The sequence below is a fragment of the Lepidochelys olivacea genome (assembly GCF_965140295.1).
Source record: "Lepidochelys olivacea isolate rLepOli2 genome assembly, chromosome: 6".
NCBI classification, from domain to species: Eukaryota; Metazoa; Chordata; order Testudines; family Cheloniidae; genus Lepidochelys; species Lepidochelys olivacea.
The window spans coordinates 119303025-119323449 of NC_140416.1; positions in this window are offsets into that span (position 1 = coordinate 119303025).

Consider the following 20425-nt stretch of genomic DNA (forward strand, 5'->3'; position numbering starts at 1 on the left):
AGCTATTTGACTTTGGGAGGGATCCTGACCTGAGTTCAGTAATGCTGTTGGAAGCATGTAAGAATTTTACCTTGAACCAAGCCTCATTTGTAAAGTTTTAGTTCAAGGAAGTGTTTTATCTTTATTTTTCTTGTAACCATTTCTGACTTTAATTGCCTTCATCAAGTGTTGTGAACTGTGTGGATAACTCCATTTAAGGTGGCAAGTTGTTGTCTATTTTTTCCCTTACAGGGACAATGGATCTAAAATATCTCAACTGTCCAGGAGAGCGATGGACAGAGAAGGACACACATTTTGAGGGCAAAAAATTTAGGACTGGGATTGTGTTGGGGTCACCTGCAAATAGTAACCAAGGCTGGTGGGAGTCAGCGTGTGGCTGGTGTGTTGCCGACAGGCTGCTGGGGTCAGAGTTGCGGCTGTACACAGACACTCAGGGTGTGACCTGCATGCTGTTTGACTATCTGTGAGAAGCCCAGGTTGGTACCTACAGCAGCAAAGCATTGTGAGGCACCCCAAGTTGCAGTTCAAGTGGTGACACTGCCCCTTACTGGTCTGGATTGCACCCCACAATGTCATATCATATAAAACTGTTTTTGTTGTTATTTTAATCAGCTATTGGCTTTTAATTGTATGCCTGTATAAGAGTATCAGAAATTTAATACAATAGCTGATGTTATATAATGAGCCATACGTAAAATTCCTACTTCTTCTAGGAAAGTTTTACCAAAATCGTGGTTCATACCAATTTGTGTTTGGAATTCCATAAAGAAGTGGTTGGAAAGTTTCTAACTCCTCCATAAGACCATAAATGAATGAAGGAATACAAGGAACAAGGAATACCCAAGGAACTCAAAATAATTTGACACTTGTGGTTAAGCACAAGGAGTGAGAAATATGGCAGAAGTTCCCAAAGGAAAACAAATGACTTTGTGCACTCCTTTTAGATGTGCAGGTTCAATTCTTTCTGATCTGACATTGGTGAAAGACCTATATGAGATCAGAACCAAAAACAATGGGCAAAATCCATTTTCACTTACATTATTTACAGTGCAAAGTCTTTTAATATCAACCTCTCCATGATGTTCCAGTACCCACCAAGGATCAGCTGGGGCACTCGCTGAAGCAAATGTGAGTGGAGGAACTGGGGGATTTTCTGAGACACATGGAGGGTCCTGGAAAAAGGTTCTACGTCTTGCCCCAGGCCCACTCCAGTCTCTAAAGGGAAACACAAGAGATATATCAGAATACATACCTGGCCCACGGTGGGCCTGATGTGTGTGTGTGTGTGGGTGGGGGGGTTCACACAACTACTGATTCTTAACTATGGTATCTGCAGTCATGAAGGACTTGGTCTCTACCCATCGCAATACATGCATGGCTTCTCATTCAGGAGAAACTACTAGCTGCAGGCAATGCAACAAATCAAAATCATGACCAGCTACAAACAGGCTTACAACACATGATATATTCCAGGGAGATGTGCCAGGCATTGCGGGTCAGGTGGAGCAACCCCTAGGCCCTGCAACACTTGCATGGAGCTTTCTGCGTGGCCACAGGGCACTGCACGTGTCCAGAACAGGATCACTAGTGTGGATGCAGTACATCAGCGCCGGCTGCATTGTTGCAATTCACTAGTGCAGCCTCGTTCTGAGGCACAAGACACTGATCAAAGGTCCAATCCTTTTCTGATTGCAGCCATTGGCAAACTACCCTTGGACTTCAGAGGTGCAGCATTAGGTCTCAGAGGTGTCAATACTGGCAACTTCTGTCCTTTAATTGTAAATTTAGAAGCCTTGCTGAGTACGTTTATGGGAGCTTTATCAATTCATTTCCCTTAACTGTTGCCATGAGAGTTTTTAGAAAAAGCGATTGATAGTAAATACTTTGTCCACCCCCAATTTCACTTTTAAAATCACTTTTAGCATACATAACCAAACATAAGGACAGCACCAAAACTAATTGTTTTAATACAAAAAGAAAAGGAGTACTTGTGGCACCTTAGAGACTAAAAAAATTATTTGAGCATAAGCTTTCATAGCTGTAGCTCACAAAAGCTTATGCTCAAATAAATTTTTTAGTCTCTAAGGTGCCACAAGTCCTCCTTTTCTTTTTGCAAATACAGACTAACACGGCTGCTACTCTGAAACCTGTTTTAATACAGAATCTCATTCACACTAAATGCCCTTTACCCTGTTCCGGACACTCCAGCTGCCCTTGCTATTTGGGAGCATTTCAGGTTAGCGCTGTTACTTTCAACAGTCCCTCCTGTAAGCTGGAATCACATGTCCCACAAGCCACCCTGTCTTGAAGTCATGATTCTTTTTTGCCTCCAAAGCTACATAAGGATGCCAGAGTTTTCAGCTCTGTAATGTAAGTAGCTATTCTCTGTTCTGTTTCTTGCTTTCTGGTAAAAATTTCTCTCTCCAGTCTCATTCTGACTGGGGCCACAGTACTCAAACAACTGGAACAACTGGTCCAGTTTTTTGGGCATTATTCCTGGCAACAGTGTATCATGTTCTTTTTCCCAAACAAGTTAGTAAAATTGCTTAACCTTCATTTTCTTATCTCTCCCCATGGCCAGCTCTGTATACAGAATCAATTCTTGCTTCCACACTTGTGGAAGGTTTTTGTCTGGAAATCCACTTTCCCCCGTGGTCTGAGTCCCTTCGTTTTGGCTGTTGGCTCTGTTTCTGGGATTTGGCTTTGTTTGCCTGTTAATCATAACCCCTTCCTGGCTGTGGGGCTCACTAGATAACTATTGCCACATTTCAGATGCTGCATACTGGGTAATCATGAGAGGACTCCATGCTTGTCAAACTAAACTGGCTGTTATTAAGAGAACTATTTACAGAAGGGCTGCAACAGCAGCTGGCATTCCAGCCATGTGCACACAGACTGACCTACTGGTACCCCCCTCTAAGCTCTTCCCTCCTGCAGCCTGTGCTCTTCCCTCCACATTCTGTGCCAGGTTGCTACACCGGGAATGTAATGGGACCTTAAAATAGACATAAATTACATTTACACTCATTTTAAGGTCGCTTTGCACTTCAAGAGAAGCATAAAGCAGCCTTAGTGTAAATAAGAGTCAGCTCCTTTGTCAATTACTCAAGATCAAATATCTACATAACACAGACTTACTCATGCATCTTTCTTGCTCCTTATAAGCAATGCAAACTATCTTGCTTTTTGCCACCAGGGTATCCTCACTGTGGACATACTACATTCATTATATTTTTTAAAACAAAATGTACACTCCAGTCCATCTGTATCCATCAGTTGTCTCTTGTCTTATACTTAGATTGTAAGCCCTTTGGGGTCAGGGCGATCTTATTTCTATGTTTGTACAGCACCTACCACAAGTAGTCCTAGGCCACAACCAGGGCTCCTAAGCACTTCAGTAATAGAATCAATCATAATAATTGTAGTTGAGTAATCTACTATACCTTCTTTTAAACCTCAGTCAAAGTTGATAGTAAATAGTCATTTTCAAAAGATGTTAGATCAAATTGTAGAGATACGTAATCAATTTTATTATTTTCAATGGAGTCATGAGAGACTATCAATTACTTCTTGACACATTTATGACAGAATGAAAAAAGAAGAAACCCAGCACCACAGTATTAGGAAATAAACAGAATCATCTTGAAGAACAAGGAGCTGGGTGACTTTTTTACATTGGATTTACAATGCGTGCAATCAATCCTGTCACCGTTTACATCAATTATAAACATAAAGATGAACTGGAATATGAAAATCTCCAGAGGCCAGATGTATTAAAAATATGCACTCTTAATACAGAATTGTCATGCACTGTTCTTTAAAAAATAAACTCAAACACCTGTGCATAATGTTGGAGCAGATAAGCATTTACAGTTAGGTTGTTGATCCAAAGAGCGTAATTAAAGAAGGTGAGGTCTAAACTTGTCAAAGTCATTTTGCCCTACTTTCCTATTTATAGGTTTCAAAATGGAAAAAAGCCTTCAAAAGGATTTGCATCATAGCTTCCCTCTGCAAAATCCTTCTGCAGAGAGATTTGAGAATTAGCTGCTGTGCCTGCAAGTATATTAAAATCCTTGACAGCCATCCACTTGGGGAATCCCTGGGAAAAAAACCAACACCTCACTTTGCTTCAAAAGGTTCATGGTATCACTTTAAAGCAGAGACTAAATCATCATTCTTCATAATTGTTCATATTTTGCCAGTCTGTGGGCTTCTTCAGTGGAAGAAATACGTGGCTTGGCTTATGGTGCAGCATGCTACTACAGGGCATGATTGCCTCTAGCCCTGTGCCCCTCCACAGGACAGCAAGCAAGCAAGCCCCTTAGTCCTCCATGGATGGTACCTGTATCATAGATCGCAGTATGGGGTGGGGAGAGAGTAGCTTCTGTTGAGGCTACTCCCCCCCAGTGGAATGCAGGTGGGCAGGGAATGGGTGGAGGCTTTGACTCCTCCCACCAACACACAGACTCCATCAGAGCCGAGCGGGCGCAGATGGAGAAGTTATTTGCTACCAGTATAGACTAGAACAGGTTGAAGTTTTTTCACTGAAACACTGTTTCCATGATCCCTCTTTTTCAACCAAGATGAAATCTTCCACAGAAAGTCTGGTTTGGTCAATTGGCTGGTTTGAAAAAGAGAAAAAGAAATCATAATTAAAAAAAATAGTCAGGGTTTATTTTGTTTTTCAGTTAAAAAAATCAGTTTCTGAAAATTAAAAATCAACATTTTTAGAGGAAAAAACCTGCAAAAACGTTCAGTTTCCAGATTGTCAATTGAAAAACAAAATATTTTTAAAAAAGTTTTTTAATTTCCCACAAAAAACAACTGGCTTTCTTCCCTCAGCTCTGGTCTACACCAGTAACTGACCAGTGCTTCCTGAGAGCAAGGGGGAACCCAGGAATGAACTGTGCCTCTCCGAGTCACCACTGTTCACTCCTCTGCTCCTGGGACAGTGCAACTAACATCACCCCTTAGAAGTGTAGATTGTTATGTCCCATAGGACCCTGAGTTAATATTTGCTCAGCAGACAGACAGGTATGTCCTGTCAGAGACATTGTCTGACAATAGATTTTTCCACTTGAAAACATACTTTCAATGCTCAACTTTCTTGAGCTAGAATCTTGAAAAGGTAACAAGTTAGACGATTCCTTGAAGTGCGTTAATGTTAGGAGATCAGATAAAGGCTAGCAGTAGCATGGAGATGAAAGGCAGCTTAGACTTAATTAGCACTTTTGGGGAAGCAAAAAAAAAAGTGTTTGCTGGATCATTTTACAAATTGATCCTGTGGTAACTTGGAAAGATAGTTCCACGGCCAGTTCGGTCTTTCCCAAGAAACCTTCCAGACATCATCAAGAGCATGAAGACAGCTTAACTTCCTGTTACTGTATAAAGAAAAGGAGGACTTGTGGCACCTTAGAGACTAACCAATTTATTAGAGCATAAGCTTTCGTGAGCTACAGCTCACTTCCTCAGATGCATATCGTGGAAACTGCAGCAGGCTTTATATATACACAGAGAATATGAAACAATACCTATTCCCACCCCACTGTCCTGCTGGTAATAGCTTATCTAAAGTCACTTTAGATAAGCTATTACCAGCAGGACAGTGGGGTGGGAATAGGTATTGTTTCATATTCTCTGTGTATATATAAAGCCTGCTGCAGTTTCCACGATATGCATCTGAGGAAGTGAGCTGTAGCTCACGAAAGCTTATGCTCTAATAAATTGGTTAGTCTCTAAGGTGCCACAAGTCCTCCTTTTCTTTTTGCAAATACAGACTAACACGGCTGCTACTCTGAAACCTGTTACTGTATGAATGCTTTCCATCTCATGACTCAAGCTGAAGAGACAGTGAGTATATTCCTTAACATGCATTGCATCTGCAGTTGTACAGTTCTACCTGACCCTCACCTAGCGGAGAAAGAGATCGTATACAGGGGTGCAAGAGGAGATAACTAGGGGAAATGGGAAGAAATTAAACAAAGCACAATTTAGGCTGTATCTCCGGAAAGAGGTGATTGATGTGGAGATTTATAAAACTTCCCAAGGAGAAATGGTGGAAGTGTCACTACTTTGGTCATTTACAACTAGAGCTGACAAACAGAGGAAGAATATATCTTAGGGAACAGTCCGATACTGGCAAGGAGATGGACTATGTGATGCTTTCCCAGAGCTGATTTCTGGGATTCTACGGATCAGAACTTCAGCAAGTGTCAATTGGTATAACTCCTTCATACTCAACAGAGCTGTGTCACGTTACATCAGTTGAGCATCTGGACCTAGAATTCTAAATTAACCCTTCACTTCTCCCATCACTGTGCTGCTACTCTCTCCCAAGAGCATTTCTATCCAGCAATACCCTACCTGCAACAGACTCCGTTAGAAGAAACAAGCCTGCAGCTCTTTAGACTTTTAACATTTTTATGAGTGTCCTGGAAGAAAACATAAAATCATCCCTAATCACGTTTGCAGATGACACAAAGATTGGGGGTGGGGAAAATAACATGGAAGACAGCTCACTCATACAGAGCGTGACGGGGCTTGACTCACCACTGTAGCGTCTCCTACTTGCCATCCTGGGAATTAGCTCTGGTTCACCGGGGCACCCTCATCTAGTGGCATCTCACTGCCATCGCTTCTGTTGTCTGGACCCATATCGCTCTGAGGACCATGGTGTCCTCTTCTGGACATAGTCCTCCAGCTGTGCCCCACTCGGTTCTCTCCCCCCTTCTGGGAGAGACCAACAGTCCTCAGTCCAACCACTTGCCTCAGTGGCAATCTGCAGTCCAGGTTCTAGCCACTCCTGCAGTCCCAGCACCTCCCCTGCCCTTGTGTCAGGGCCTCAGTTTGTCAGCCATCAGTCCAGAGCTTTCTCATGCTCTACTGACCCTGCCCAGCACTGCTCTGTCCAGGGTGCTACAGCCCTCTAAGGAGCCAGTCCTCCTCCCTCAAACTCCAGGGGGTGACTGCCCTTGCATTGCTCAGCAGCCCCTTCTTATATGGGCCAGCCTGGCCCTGATTGGCTCCTCCAATAAACCTTCCCTTAATTGGTTGGCACTACACGCCTTTTCCTTATTGCTGCCTCCCTAGGGTTGCTTTAACCCCTTAAATACTAGTGAGGGGCAGCTGCCCCACCACACAGAGCTGTCTGGATCACTTAATAAACTGGGCATAAGCAACCAATATGTGTTTTAATATGGCCAAATGTAAATGTACATATCTAGGAACTAAGAATGTAAACCATACATACAGGATGGGGGACTCTATCCTGGGAAGTAGTGACTCTGGAAAAAGATTTGGGGGTCATGGTGGATAATCAACTGAACAGGAGCTCCCAGTGCGATACTGTGACCAAAATGGCTAAGGCAGAGAGGTTATTTCACCTCTGTACTTGGCCTTGTGCACCTGCTGCTAGAACACTATTTTCCAGTTCTGGTGTCCACCATTCAAGAAGAATGTTGATAAATAGGTGAGGTTTCAGAGAAGAGCTACAACAGTGATTCAAGGATTGGAAAACATTCCTTACAGTCAAAGACCCATGGGGCTCAGACTATTTAGGTTAATAAAGACAAGAGTATAGGGTGATTTGATCACAGTCTATAAGTACCTACATGGGAAACATAAATTTGACAGAGAGCTCTTCAATCTATCAAGCAAAAAGGTATAACAAGATCCAATAGCCGGAACCTGAAGCTAGACAAATTCCTACCGGGAATAAGGTGCACATTTTTAACAGGGTAAATTAACCACTGCAACAATTTACCACGCATTGTGGTGGATTCTCTATCACTGGCTATTTTTAAATCAAGATTGGATTTTTTTTTCTAGAAGATCTGCTCTAGTTCAAACAGGAATTAATTCAGGGAAGTCTTTCTGTGGCCTGTGTTATACAGGAGGTCAGATTAGATTATCCCAGTGGTCCCATCTGTCCTTATTATCTATGAATCTAGATGTCCCTGCAGAAGAGGAACGTGGTTGGGATGGATGGTCATTGGTTTGCTATTTTCAAGTCACTTGAGTTATTTTTAATTTCCTTAATTCAAAGGCTAAATATCTGAGAAGTTACCCCAGTGTCTTATGGGAGAAAGATCACTTCCTACTGGAAAAATCTGTTTAAAGACATACTGCATTTTTTTTCAGCGTATTTGCTATGCTCAGAATCAGAACCTCCCATCTTCCACTGACAGCTACATCTGAGGCTGCCATGTCACTCCGACAAGCTACCACCCTGACTTGCAGAAGTGTTGAGTACCCACAATTCCTATTGATTTCAGTTGGTGGTTGCGTGTGCTCAACACCACTGAAAATCAAGCTTCCTTCCACATTTTTGCCATGGATATTACAGGTAACCTGACTCAGAAGCCAAGGTATTATGCTGTATAATGATCTACCAGTGGAAATTAATCTGACCAAGAACCTCTGAGCAGTGTCATAGCAAGTGAGAGTCCCTGGCAGTCTCCAACTTGTCAGTGGAGGCAGGCAGTTTTGACTAATGTGGTTGTGCAATGTCCATGTTTGATGAAAGTCTTCTATGCGATGGAGCTGAGCAATCCCAAGGGAACCACTCTGCTAGTGCCCAGGAATGACACGCCTAAACATTTCTGTATATTTCCCTCCTGAAATGAAAAGATTAATATAACTTTTTACAGCTCCTCAATTAACGGGCTGGCAAATCCATGAGAATACCCAGCCTGCGTTTATCAAGTGAGATACGGCATGAGATGCTCATCGTGCTTACCGTCATTCCCGTTGGCCACCTCCTTTTTAATCATTCCCATGGTAATTTGACGTTAGCGGATGTCTGACCAACGCCGAGAGCCAGCACCTCTGGAAGGGATACGGACATCCAGCGCTGATTCTCTGCTAGTGTAAATGAGCCCAGCTCCATTGACTACAATGGAGTTTTGCCCTTTTGCACTTGCAGGGAATTTGGCCCACATAGGGCAACTGCAAAGTCCATAAGATATTTAATAACAAAGAGGATACTCTGCAAACTGATATGCAAATAAAGCCCTCGGCAATGAAGCACTTACACGTACATACATTGCACACTCTATAAGTTCAGCATATTAGTAACCCAGACTTCCCAGGAGGTCCTATTTGCCCAACAGGTGCTCTATGACTTAGTTGTTGCAAGGTGACAATGTGCTTGAAATAGGAAATTCATATCATTTGTATTCATTTCCTCTGTTATTCTAAGGGTTGAAAGGGCCACCATTTTAAATTTAATTTACAGCGTATACTGTCTATCTGTTGGAAACAGGAGGAAGCAGACCTTGTCCTAGTATTTATCAGACACATGCCGCCCATCTGCTAGAGCTAGGTCGAGAAGGATTTGCTGTTAATCCTTCAGACCCATCTGCAGGGGGTTCAAAATGCTGACCAGAAAGCTAGACAAGATGAGGTTTATTTAATTAAAAAAACTGCTCCGGAGGTTACTGGAAATCACTCTGAAGAAGAAATAGCTTTTGATCAGGTCACTTCTGGGGGGAAGGGGGAGGGTTTTGCACTGAAATAAGATTGTTCCTAAAAAAAAAAAAATACATATACACCAAACAAACCTGGTCTGGGTGAGCCATTCTATCTACCTGTTACATCAAATGCTGCAAACTGAACACGAGTTACAGCTCTGACATTTAACAACCACGTTGCAGGACTTGGCTTCCAATCTGGACCAAGCCTGAAAGGTAGAAATTGGGTTTTACACACATACGCACGCACACACACACGATCTACCGACCCTACATGCTCCCCTCCCCCTTGGCCCCCAATCTGCAGGTTTGCATGGAGACTAAAAATAAGGTAGACATGACCCAGAGGGCAACTCCAAAACTGCTTCAGGTTAGCATTTTAAAACCTGCCATTTGCAAGAAAGCCGTAACTAGGGGAACACTTACCCTGTGCTTTATTGCTTAAAAATGTAATTGCAGCTTTTCATAGTCAGGGGCTGCTCACCATCCAAGATCCAGTCATGTGGCGGCAAGAAACAATACAATCCCCTCTACATTTTCCCCACTGGAAATTATATCTGTTCATAACAATAGCCTATTCATATATTTACAAAATAAATATGCACACAACTGGTTTCTGCAGCACTGCCATTTAGGAGAATGAGGCATACGTGGGAATATTGCTCCTTTTTCAAGCTTCTGATTGTTATTTCATGGCATTATAGCTATGACATTTTTCAAAGTAACACATACACATAATTTGTCCCCACCTACCCGAGGGCTCTTTGAACTGCAGTCCGTGTTGCTAATCAAATTCCTGGACCTTGGGTTGTACCATGACCAAAACTATTTTTATAATATACGTCCTTAAGCAGAACTGGGCACCACTGAGAGCAAGGGAAATGGAAATAAAACGTTTATTCCAAATGGTAAGGTTTGTATGTGGGGTCTTCCATGCCCAAGTGCATTGCAAATTAGGGCACCATTGAAATGCAGCTACCTCTGGAGAGGAAGGACAGTCATGCTGCACAATGGCAGGGTTTCAAAAAATTAGACTTAAGACATTAGGGACACCCCATCTCCTCTGACAAGTACCTTGCTCTGGTAAGTAAGAGTAAATGCAGGTCTGGGAAGGGATATAAAGCTTTCTGCTCCATGGCTGAAGATAACCTCTAAATAATGGGGGCTAGGAAGAAGATTTCTCTGGGGCAGATCATCCCACAACTGCCTACTGCAGGGTTTCTTGCACCTTCTTCTGTAAGACCTTGCACTGGCCCCTGCCAGATATTGGCCTAGATGGATCACTTGTAAGGACTGAAGGATTTAGAACTAGGACTGTTGGGGCCCTGGGTCTCCAACACTTTCTCCTTGCCACCAAGGAAGACAGATGAAGCAGCACCTTACTGATCCTGGAAGGTCATGCCCCAAAAGAAGTCCTATACGGGCACCCCAGGATTGAGGTTGCCTGACTGGCTCACACCCACTACTTAAACCAGGAAGTGATATGGGTTGGCTATCTGAGCAACCATGCAGACTTTCTGTTGCTGCCCCATTAGACCCATGTAGCAGCAATGGGTGACCCTGTGGGGATTTGAACTTGTGGTTCCAAGATCACTGTCTATCTCAAACCTGATGTTTAGGAGGCTGCTAAGCCCCAATTCCTGTCTCCCAAATGATTCTAACATAAATTTATGGCTTCAGATCTTTCAGGGATTTTTATACCCTTTTTAAGCAAAACTGTATGTATTTCATGTAGCTATTTCTTCTCACTCAGTCACAAATGCCATCTTAACATTTCAGAAGGTGCATGCACAACCATTCATCTTGCCTCTCTCAAATTCCAGTCTCTCTCGCTCTCCCTCCTCTGTTATTTAGGTAACTATAGGACATGTCATATTTGCAGTGCATCATGTTACTTGATTCCATCAAACATCTGGACTATAGAATCTATCAGTACAAACCTGGGCAATGGACATCCTTTGGCTAGCCTGTAGTGAGATCTGAAACAATATGATCACCTGTCTAGAGAACCACATTTAAAACTGGTTCTAACACAGTTTTATATCTCAGTGAGGTCAAGCCCTAAACCTCTATTTCATACATCACACATGAATTATTAGGAAATCTTAATAAAGAGTTGAAAAAATAGTGATGGCCTAATTATTTTCTAATGCAGACACCAAAACTGCACCCAAATCCTTCATTTATACATGCAAATGGGTTGCTTTGCACTTTATTGACATGCAGATTTCTGCACAGTCAAACATTTGCACATGCTACCAACTGAGCTACCTTTATCAATGCCCACCTAAGTGTGCAAATGTAGGCACAGTAGATATACAAGAACATGTTGAGGGCACAACTTAGGCACACTCGTTTGAGAATTTGTCATCACAGGTAACAAGCAGGACACCATGGAAGCAGATGAGGAAGCAATGTCTCCCGCAAAATAGCCTAAGAAATAGTATAATATCTCCACAATAGGCAAAGATCACCTAATATATCATTTTTTTATCATAATTACAGTAGTTGGCAAAGAAAATACGTCAAAATCACAGTAGTGCAGCTTAGTGCTGCTGTTAATAGAGTGAGGCTATTGATCCAATCACTAACGTATTTAGGAGACATAATTTTAAACAGGAATGAGAACACGGTTATCATCAGCTGGATGTCACCCCAGGCAATTAGCATGCTCCTAATGTAGTACCAATTTTAAGCCCAAATTCTTCCCTCAAATGCATACGTGCAGCTCAAGACTGTTGAAGCACATGGTTAAAGCATAGCTGAGCATACGAAAGAAAGAAGACCATTAATGAGGTCCTTAATGAGAAGATGCTGTGAAGTGGTGGAGACCTTTAGACAAACAGCCTTGGCCAGACTGAGAGGAAAGGACTAAGAGACCAAGGCTTCTGTGTGTGCCAGAAACTGAGCAGAAAATCCGAGAAACCCTCACTGCAAATTTGAGTAAGCAGAATTGCACTGGGCAGCCTTCACTCTTATAGCCAAAGCTATATAGGAACATAAGAATGGCCATTCTGGGCCAGATCAATGGTCCATTTAGGCCAGTATCCTGTCTTCCGACAGTGGCCAATGCCAGGTGCTTCAGAGGGATTGAACAGAACAGGTAATCATCAAGTGATCCATACCCTGTTGCCCATTCCCAGCTTCTGGCAAACAGAGGCTAGGGACACTTCAGAGCATGGTTTTGCATCCTTGCCCCATCCTGGCTAGTAGCCATTGATGAACCTGTCTTCCATGAACTTATCTAGTTTTTTTTTAACCTTGTTATAATTTTGACCTTCACAACATCCTCTGGCAAAGAGTTCCACAGGTTGACTGTGCATTGTGTGAAGAAATACTGCCTTTTGTTCATTTAAAACCTGCTGCCTATTAATTTCATGTGGTGACCTCTAGTTTTTGTGTTATGAGAAAGAGTAAATAATACTTCCTTATTTACTTTCTCCATACCAGTCATGATTTTATAGACCTCTATCATATCCCTCCTTAGCTGTCTTTTTTCCAAGCGGATAAGTCCCAATCTTATTATTCTCGCCTCATATGGAAGCTGTTCCACACCCCTAATCATTTTTGTTGCCCTTTTCTGAACCTTTTCCAATTCCAATATATCTTTTTTGAGGTGGGATGACCACATCTGCACACAGATTCAAGATGTGGGCGTACCATGGATTTATATAGAGGCAACATGATATTTTCTATCTATCAATTCTAATGATTGCCAACATTGTTTGCTTTTTTGACTGTCGCTGCACGTTCAGTGGATGTTTTCAGAGAACTCCAAGATCTCTTTCTTGAGTGGTAACATCTAATGTAGACCCCATCATTTTATATGTGTAACCCTTCTGCCCGTCAGAGTTGGCAGCAACAAGGGCCGGGTTCAGTATCTAGGGATTCCATTCCAATAACACAATGCAAACCTGGCTCAAGCCCCCACCCAGTGACCTGGGACAAATATATACCACCCCCACTGGCACAAATATATACTACCCCCACTCCAAGAGGCAATACTTCCCCTCTTGCAAGCACCGAGTCTGAATGTAGCAAAAGCCTTTTAATAACAGAGAGAAACAATGTGGCATTATGTTGGGGAAACATCACCAACAGGATTCATAACACAACACACGAGCAAAAACCCCACCCCAAGCAAACTGGGGCATGTCCTTTCCCTTTGGTTCTTGAGTCCAGCAACCCAAAATCACCCAAAGTCCCAAAAGTCCAACAACCCAAAAGTCTCTGTCCCTGGTCAGGGCAGCCCCAGAGTTCAAAAGTTTATCTGCAGAGTTTTACCTCCCAACCTGGGTGGAGATGGGGGAGTGGGTTAAGGCACCTTACGTGGTCCAAAGCTGATTGCCCCATCTCTCCATGGGGGTCCACTCTGCTTCACCAGCCATCCCACGAATCTCTCCGCTCTGCCAGCTGCCACCATGAGCTGCTCCAGGCATCCGACAAACTGCTCTGCTCCACCAGCCGCTCTGCTCTGCCAGCCATCCTGCAAACTGCTCCGCAATAGATCTTCAGGCTCCCCCACTACTTAACACAACACTCAGTGATTTCAGCTCTTAGTAAGTTTAGCTCTTTTGTGATTTCAGCTTGTAGTAGGGGAGCCTCAGTGCTGGTGCACCACTGGCCCAAAGTGAATTCAGCTCAGCAGCCTGTAATTAGACTCCTAATGGAATCAAAATTAGCTCTGATATTCCATGGTGGAGAGAGGAAGAAGTGCAATTAGCATGTAAGGCCCTCACCAGGTAGCCCATACCCCCCAAGTATTAATACCTGTCCCCAGCCTCTCTCCATTCATTGGGTTTTGGAACCCATAACCCTTGCCTAGCGAGTGCTGCTTAGTTGATGGTGAGTTCCTCCATCATAACAAAAGGCCAAGTACAGTTCCACTGTCCTTGATTCACATAATCAGGATAATAACAGTTTATTCCTGCCCCAATAACAGAGAAAATGGGGCTCCTACAGCAGCCAAAGTGACCATCTAGGCAGGGTGGGTGTGCCTATGCAAATGAGATCAGCCCCTGAAGTTCTTTTCCACAACCCACCATGACTCGCCACCAGATGTCAGGGTAGAGCTCATCCTGACTCTGCTTACATATGTATAGTTGTGATTATGTTTTCCAGTGTGCATTACTTTGCATTTATCAACACTGATAAATTGTACAGGAATTGTAAAGACATTTGTAACTACAACAGAGATGTGTTAATACACTCTGGGCCAGATCCTCAGCTGGTGTAAATCTGTGTAACTCAATTGACTTAACTGGTTTACACCAGCTGAGGATCTAGCCCCTTTGCCTATTGTCCATTCACTTTCTGTACTAACCATAACCTATTCTTTGCGTGAAATCATGTCCCCAGTTGCACCAATGTAAAAATGGAGTTCCTTCATTGAAGCCAATTGAGATAACGCTGAACTCATACTACTGGAACTGACAACAGAATTTGGTCCATTGTGCCTATTATTGAAACGAACAATGGAAATCCCAGGTAGAAGAGAAATACGTATGTATGGGTATATATAGGGCTGGTTGAACATTTTCAAACAAACAATTGTCCCATTGGCAAATGGGGTTTCACTGAAATCAAAATAGGAAAAAATAAATAAATTTCAGAGGAATTAAAATGAAATGTTTTGGTCAGTCATAATCCCTGCATCTTCCTGAGCTGCCAGGGTGCATTATGGGACTCCCTAAGGAGGAAATGGTGGTGCCTATTGGGAGATGTAGTCCAGCCAAGGAAAGAGTTCATGAGTTCACAAAACAGAATTCCCACGAGGCAAAGGGGCTGCTCAGGCAGATGCAGAGATTGAGACGCACCTTACTCAAAATGAAACCTTTCGTTTCAGTTGAAAAATAAAACATTCGAATATTTCCAAATAAAATTTTTCCAGAACTTCTCATTCCATACAAAGATTCGATACTTCAACTTTGTGTCCCTATTTGGGATAAAAACAAATGTTGAAATAACAGAATTTCCCACAGGACAGAAATTGCATTTTTCAGTCAGGTCTAATGTATATACTGTGACATCTCCCTTTTATTGCCAAAGAAGGGGTCTCTAAATTTGTCATAGCAAAAACCACACCTTAATAGAGCAATAAGAGCCATGTTCTCAGCTGGCGTAAATTGGTGTAGCTCCTTTGACTTCACTGCAGTTATCCTGACTTACACCAGTGAGAATTTTAGAGGAGCAGCCGTGTTAGTCTGTATCCGCAAAAAGAAAAGGAGTACTTGTGGCACCTTAGAGACTAACTAATTTATTTGAGCATAAGCTTTCGTGAGCTACAGCTCACTTCATCGGATGCATTCAGTGGAAAATACAGTGAGGAAATTTATATACACACAGAACATGAAAAAATGGGTGTTACCATACACAGTGTAACCAGAGTGATCACTTAAGGTGAGCTATTACCAGCAGGCGAGGGAGGGGCAGGAAAACAAAAAAAAACCTTTTGTAGTGATAATCAAGGTGGGCCATTTCCAGCAGTTGAGAAGAAAGTGTGAGGAACAGTTGGGGGTTGGGGTGGGAAATAAACACAGGGAAATAGTTTTACTTTTTGTAATGACACATCCACTCCCAGTCTTTATTCAAGCCTAAGTTAATTGTATCCAGTTTGCAAATTAATTCCAATTCAACAGTCTCTCATTGGTGTCTGTTTTTGAAGTTTTTTTTTGTTGAAGAATTGCCACTTTGGGGTCTGTAATCGAGTGACCAAAGAGATTGAAGTGTTCTCCGACTGGTTTTTGAATGTTATAATTCTTGACGTCTGATTTGTGTCCATTCATGTTCTCTTTGTATATAAAATCTCCCCACTGTATTTTCCACTGCATGCATCCAATGAAGTGAGCTGTAGCTCACAAAAGCTTATGCTCAAATAAATTTGTTAGTCTCTAAGGTGCCACAAGTACTCCTTTTCTTTTTGCAGACACAGACTAACACGGCTGCTACTCTGAAACCTGTCATTATGAAAGGCACTGAATTTAGCCGTATGGAGTGGAAATCTATCAACTTCATGAAAAAACTCATACAGATACAGACAGACATCATCTTCCTTTCCAATGCAAACAGATGGACATCATACCAAAAGGACTGAAGGTAAAAAAATCCATTACAATCTACATACCACACAGACTATGCTGACAGCTTGTGCCATACACTCTCAAAGAAACTGTGGAACCACCTGATCAACATCCTCTACAGCAAAAAGGGAAAGATTAAGAATGAGCTCTCAAAACTGGATACTCGCATAAAAAACCAATCTTCCACACAAACTTCCTTGTGGCTGGACTTTACAAAAACTAGACAAGCCATTTACAACACACACTTTGCTTCTCTACAAAAGAAAAATGACACTAAACTCTCTAAACTACTACATGCCACAAGGGGCCACAACAGTGGTTCCTTTAACCCACCCAGCAATATTGTTAATCTATCCAACTATACTCTTAGCCCAGCAGAAGAATCTGTCCTATCTTGGGGCCTCTCCTTCTGCCCCTCCACCCCCACGAACATGATACAGTTCTGTGGTGACCTAGAATCCTATTTTCGACATCTCCGACTCAAGGAATATTTCCAACACACCTCTGAACAACATACTAATCATAGAATCATAGAATCATAGAATATTAGGGTTGGAAGGGACCTCAGGAGGTCATCTAGTCCAACCCCCTGCTCAAAGCAGGACCGATTCCCAATTAAATCATCCCAGCCAGGGCTTTGTCAAGCCTGACCTTAAAAACTTCTAAGGAAGGAGATTCCACCACCTCCCTAGGTAACCCATTCCAGTGTTTCACCACCCTCCTAGTGAAAAAGCTTTTCCTAATATCCAACCTAAATCTCCCACACTGCAACTTGAGACCACTACTCCTTGTCCTGTCATCCGCTACCACTGAGAATAGTCTAGATCCATCCTCTTTGGAACCACCTTTCAAGGTAGTTGAAAGCAGCTATCAAATCCCCCCTCATTCTTCTCTTCTGTAGACTAAACAATCCCAGTTCCCTCAGCCTCTCCTCGTAAGTCATGTGTTCCAGTCCCCTAATCATTTTTGTTGCCCTCCGCTGGACTCTCCCCAATTTCTCCACATCCTTCTTGTAGTGTGGGGCCCCAAACTGGACACAGTACTCCAGATGAGGCCTCACCAATGTTGAATAGAGGGGAACGATCACGTCCCTCAATCTACTGGCAATGCCCCTACTTATACACCCCAAAATGCCATTGCCCTTCTCGGCTACAAGGGCACACTGTTGACTCATATCCAGCTTCTCGTCCACTGTCACCCCTAGGTCCTTTTCTGCAGAACTGCTGCCTAGCCATTTGGTCCTTAGTCTGTAGCGGTGCATTGGATTCTTCCGTCCTAAGTGCAGGACTCTGCACTTGTCCTTGTTGAACCTCATCAGATTTCTTTTGGCCCAATCCTCCAATTTGTCTAGGTCTCTATCCTATCCCTACCCTCCAGCGTATCTACCACTCCTCTCCACAGAGACCTTCCTACCGAGACTACAAAAAGAAGGATTCTGGGTGGACTCCTCCTGCAGGTCGAAACAACAGACTGGACTTCTACATAGAGTGCTTCCGCTAACGTGCACGGGCTGAAATTGTGGAAAAGCAGCATCACTTGCCCCATAACCTCAGCCGTGCAGAACACAATGCCATCCACAGCCTCAGAAACAACTCTGACATCATAATCAAAAAGGGTGACAAAGGAGGTGCTGTCGTAACATGAATAGGTCGGAAAATGAACAAGAGGCTGCTCGGCAGCTCTCCAACACCACTTTCTACAAGCCATTACCCTCTGATCCCACTGAGAGTTACCAAAAGAAACTACAGCATTTGCTCAAGAAACTCCCTGAAAAAGCACAAGATCAAATCCGCACAGACACACCCCTGGAACCCCGAGCAGGGGTATTCTATCTGCTACCCAATATCCATAAACCTGGAAATCCTGGGCGTCCCATCATCTCAGGCATTGGCACTCTGACAGCAGGATTGTCTGGCTATGTAGACTCCCTCCTCAGGCCCTACGCTACCAGCACTCCCAGCTATCTTCGAGACACCACTGACTTCTTGAGGAAACTACAATCCATCGGTGATCTTCCTGAAAACACCATCCTGGCCACTATGGATGTAGAAGCCCTCTACACCAACATTCCACACAAAGATGGACTACAAGCCATCAGGAACAGTATCCCTGATAATGTCACGGCTCACCTGGTGGCTGAACTTTATGACTTTGTCCTCATCCATAACTATTTCACATTTGGGGACAATGTATACCTTCAAATCAGCGGCACTGCTATGGGAACCCGCATGGCCCCACAGTATGCCAACATTTTTATGGCTGACTTAGAACAACGCTTCCTCAGCTCTCGTCTCCTAATGCCCCTACTCTACTTGCGCTACATTGATGACATCTTCATCATCTGGACCCATGGAAAAGAAGCCCTTGAGGAATTCCACCATGATTTCAACAATTTCCATCCCACCATCAACCTCAGCCTGGACCAGTCCACACAAGAGATCCACTTCCTGGACGCTACGGTGCTAATAAGCGATGATCACATAAACACCACCCTATACCGGAAACCTACTGACTGCTATTCCTACCTGCATGCCTCCAGCTTTCACCCAGAGCACACCACATGATCCACTGTCTACAGCCAAGCTCTACGATACAGCCGCATTTGTTCCAACCCCTCAGACAGAGACAAACACCTACAAGATCTCTATCAAGCATTCTTACAACTACAATATCCACTTGCTGAAGTGAAGAAACAGATTGACAGAGCCAGAAGAGTACCCAGAAGTTACTTGCTAGAGGACAGGCCCAACAAAGAAAATAACAGAACGCCACTAGCCATCACCTTTAGCCCCCAACTAAAACCCCTTCAACGCATTATTAAGGATCTACAACCTATCCTGAAGGACGACCCGTCACTCTCACAGATCTTGGGAGACAGGCCAGTCCTTGCTTACAGACAGCCCCCCAGCCTCAAGCAAATACTCACCAGCAACCACATACCACACAACAAAACCACTAACCCAGGAACCTATTCTTGCAACAAAGCCTGTTGCCAACTGTGTCCACATATCTATTCAGGCGACACCATCATAGGGCCTAATCACATCAGCCACACTATCAGAGGCTCATTCACCTGCACATCTACCAATGTGATATATGCCATCATGTGCCAGCAATGCCCCTCTGCCATGTACATTCGCCAAACTGGACAGTCTCTACGTAAAAGAATAAATGGACACAAATCAGATGTCAAGAATCATAACATTCAAAAACCAGTTGGAGAACACTTCAATCTCTTTGGTCACTCGATTACAGACCCCAAAGTGGCAATTCTTCAACAACAAAACTTCAAAAACAGACTCCAAGGAGAGACTGCTGAATTGGAATTAATTTGCAAACTGGATACAATGGCCCTCTCCATTATGGAGCTATAGACAGGCAGATATATAGGTCCCACTTGTAACCCATTTTAAGTAAATCCCATCCATGTTCATACCTAGCAATCCCCTGATTAAATGCGGTCCCTGTAATGAGAAAGACCTTACAGCCCAGTTGCCCAACTGGAAACTCACCAACAAAAAAGCTTTAAAAGAAACACTAACCATTTTTTTTTCTATTTCATACAAAGTTTCCAATTCTGTTGGCATCGCCATGTCGAAGGCAAGGAGATAAAGAGCTGACAGATGGGAAGCCGAGGACATAATTCACCCAGACTTCAAGAAAGCTTACAGTACCCTGCTCTAGATTAATCCACAAGGTCAGTAAATATGGTGGGGGGCAGAAGGGAGGCTAACCATATAAGCAGCTAAAGAACTGACTTCGAGACAAGAGACAAACAGCACAAATATGTGAAATCATTTGGGGATGGAGAGGGGTGACGGGTGGAATGCCACCAGGGTTGCATTAAGTACAATACTGTTTGCTTTATGCATCCGT